Source organism: Gekko japonicus, unplaced genomic scaffold, assembly GCF_001447785.1.
Source record: "Gekko japonicus isolate JY-2015 unplaced genomic scaffold, Gekko_japonicus_V1.1 scaffold255, whole genome shotgun sequence".
NCBI lineage: Eukaryota > Metazoa > Chordata > Lepidosauria > Squamata > Gekkonidae > Gekko > Gekko japonicus.
The window spans coordinates 450,839-454,578 of record NW_015160843.1 but is presented as its reverse complement, the minus strand read 5'-3'; the positions used below and the strand labels follow the sequence as shown (position 1 = coordinate 454,578).

Below are 3,740 nucleotides of genomic sequence, written 5' to 3'. Positions count from 1 at the left end.
CCACAGCCATTTGAGGGGGAAACTCTATGTTTTCCCCTCAAATGGCTGTGGCCCCGCCCCCAGCATGCCCAGCATCATCACGTCACATCCGGGTGACGTGCATGCAGTGCGCACACGCGCACAAGGGACGCCGTCCAGGAGCCCCCCGCCGCAAGACGAAAAGGATTTGGCAACCCTAGCCCTGAGCCTTCGGGGTAGGGCGGGATATAAATTCAAATATAAATAAATAAATAAATGATTCATGAATGTGATTTAGCAATTAAAAAACCATGAGTAGTACAGATCCCTTGAGGAGGTGAAGATTTCACAGAAGAATCCTGGTTCAGTGCAGGGAGCTGAACTAGAAGAAGCTTCAAATCTCTTCTGCCCGCCAGTTCTATGATCATATTTCTTCAGTACATTAGTCACGGGACAAGGATTCTATGAGTCTTCAGAAGACTGAGGACTTTTTCTAGTCCTATCAATGTATTCCAGCTTCACAAGGAGATAAAACAGCACTTCCTCCCACAACAGCTTACTCAATTCTCTTCTTTGCCAAGGCTGACACCTAAATACTACCAAATCCATTTAATTTACGTCAAGAAGCAGTCATTACAGAATACTAGATAGGAGTCATTGTCAACAGGGAAAGGTTTATAACAAGAGTCTCAAGTCCATTACTTGTCTCTGACCCTTCTTTACTAGCCATCTGGAACGGGACTCATTCTTCCTTAATACTAGGGTAGTACCACATGAAACCATGCCTGCAGGAGCAAAAGTACTGTGCACTTTAATTGTTATATAGAAGGAAATTACACATTGGCATCCTTTCCAGAGTACTGCCCCATAGAACTCCACCCTTCAAATCTACCTGCAACCACAATAATGGTTATCTAAAGGTGTGATTGAAAACTAAATAGCAGTCACTTATTCAGTAGTGTTGACTCAATGCCCTTCCCCTTTGACGGGGTCAGAGTGTGCATGCAAACTGCACATAATCATACTCCCTATCTGACATGTTGTTTGCATGCACCTTTCCTCACCAACAGCATGAATAGTTTTGCCCCACTGGAGTGGTTACAAGTCTGCAGATTGTAAATGTGAAGAATCATAATTCAAATCCTCATATGTGTGCCTGCAATATTTGTCTAAATCATGCATGTGCTTCCCCAAATACATTCTATAACAGAAATTCTTAATAAGTATTACAGTGCAACTCTACGCAGAATTAACCCTTCTAAGCCTATAGACTTCAGTGGTCTTAGAAGGGTGTTACTCTGCTTAAGATGGCACTTTTAGTCTGCCACTTCCACAGCAAAATTCTGGAATGCAAAAAAATCAGTTATTTTCACCATATTGTTCCCAAATCTTAAAAAGATAACACTTTTGATTTGTAGTGCCAGTTTGTAGTGTGGTGGTTAAAGTGCGTGGACTCTAATCTGGGAGAACTGGGTTTGATTCTCCACTCGCAGCTGCTGAATGACCTTGGGCAAGACATAGTTCTGTCAGAGCTGTCCTTGAAGAGCAGTTCTTGAAAGAGCTCTCTTGGCCCCACTTACCTCACAGGGTGTCTGTTGTGGGGAGGGAAAGGGAAAAGAGTTTGTAAACCGCTATGAGACTCTAAGTGAAGGGCAGAGTATAAATCCAATCTCTTCTTCTTCTTCTTGATGACACCTTTGATCAACACGGTGAGACCCAGGATCGGTCCCCAGCTCACCCCTTTTCCTCTTGCCAAATCATGCTCACTGGGACCCAATATAGCTTCAGTTCACCTTCATTTCATATCTACTACTCAATTCTCACCCACAGTTTTCTTAGAATTATCCATTCATTTCTAAACATTTTGTACAGCTTCTCAAAAACAGACACCAAGGCATTGCTGTATTTATCAGCTTACTAGCCTCTATTCAACTTAAGTTTCTGCTGTTTGTGGATAGCAGAAACACCTGTACCAAAGTGGTTCTGGGAAGGCATATTTTCCTATCCCTGCTACTGCCACCACCTAACTTGGACTGCAAGAAGCAGCCAGTGATTAGAAAAGAGGATCATAGGTTTGGTAGTGACGTTTAATGTGCAAGATCTGAGGATGTTTTGGAGGTAATTAATTCATAGAGTTCTTATAAGCCAGAAGCAACCTGACAGTACTTAACACACAACATCTATCTGCCATCCACTCCTTTGAAATGCCATCCAATCCCCCTAATTTTTGCTAATATGCATGTATGGGTCCAGCGTGAGATGGGCCAATCAAAGTCTACACTTTAAAAAGTCTTTTTCACAGCAAAATGCATGGCATGTGCATGTGCAACTGTGACCTCCCATGGATACAAACTGACGTTTCCTTGGCCATGGCAAAAGCCAAGCTACTTTAACTGAAGTCATACAATAACTGCTCCTATCTGGATGGTAACTAACTCCTAGCTGGGTTTAAAGGAAAGCACGAAATCAGGACTAGAGTCTACCAATACAACCAAGCCTCCCAATTTAGGAGTTCGTTCATACTGTCAAAAAATCACTTTAGTGATCGCAGCTTTAATTGGTAGCATTGTTTTTCGTACCTGCCTCTTCCTCCATGGGATTCATGCAAAGCCTTCATTACTAAAATATGTGGTTAAAGAGTGTAACCTTTATTTAGCCTTGGGGCAATTCTCCTGACATGTTTGGTCACCAGCAGGTTTTTTTTCCCCTCTTACAGAAGAGCACCCTCTCATTTCTGCAGGGAGTCTTTAATTGTCTCCTGCATCCATTCCAACCTTGTAATTTCAGAATTTTTGGCCAGTTTTCAACCCTGATCTTAGCCAAGAAATAAGCTAGAACAGAAATTTATGCACAAAAGGTATAATCCGGCAAAGTTAACAACCGAGTTCATTGAAGAAAGACTGAATAGTTAAATAGTTTTTTTAATTGTTTGGCAACCAAATTGGAGGCAAAGATATCATGCTCTGCCCATTTGCTTACAGAAATTAGAAAACAGAGGAAACGAGAACCATGTATGCTGCCCCAGGCACTTTGGAGAAAAGCTGGGGGGGGGGATGTCTGCACTACACAGGATCTTTGCCATCTGTGCACAGAGGGGCTAACGAGGAAAAATGTAAAGGAAATCAAGATACTGAATATTCCTGTGCAGAAAGTGAATATAAAAGCAATGAAATACCATTTTTTTATATCTTCCATTTCAAGCGCTTAAATTCTTTCCATTTAGAGAAGTGACATACAAATATTTCAAATAAATGAAAACAAACATTCTCATCTCTGGTTTGTGTTCACCACAGCAACATCAAGTGTGCCCCTTCCTGTGGTTAGCAGGTGTCCCCAACATGGCATACTGAACAACTAGAATTTAAGGAATCTCCTGGAATGAGGTCAACAGGAGTACCAAGGGAAAGATAAGAGTCCTGCCTAGAGTTGCCGCTGGTCTGGAGAAGGCCTGTCCTGTTCCTCCAATAGAGGCTTCATGGAATTAATTATTGGAAGCTGCCCTGAGCCCTGCTCGGCAAAGAAAAGAGCAGGATAAAAATCGAATAAATAAATGGGATGTTATTTAACCTCCATGCCACAAAAAAAGCTTCAGCAGCCCATTTCCACTCATTAAGCCCCTTCTAGATGGAGAAGATAGACTCCATGGAATTGCAATGGTTTTATTAATTAATTTAAGGACAACTGCATTTTTCGTCTTCTCTGCTTTACAAAGGGCACCTGTGTATTCCCAACAGTGCTACAAGACAATTGATTAACTGCAGGTTTTCACTGGCTGCCCTATT

General features: G+C 41.9%; 1 protein-coding gene across 2 annotated transcripts in view; it reads right to left on the bottom strand.

Moving 5' to 3' along the window:
* Positions 1-3,740, bottom strand: part of ITPR3 (inositol 1,4,5-trisphosphate receptor, type 3) — a 152,874-nt gene that overhangs the window by 142,814 nt on the left and 6,320 nt on the right. The window lies entirely within an intron of this gene.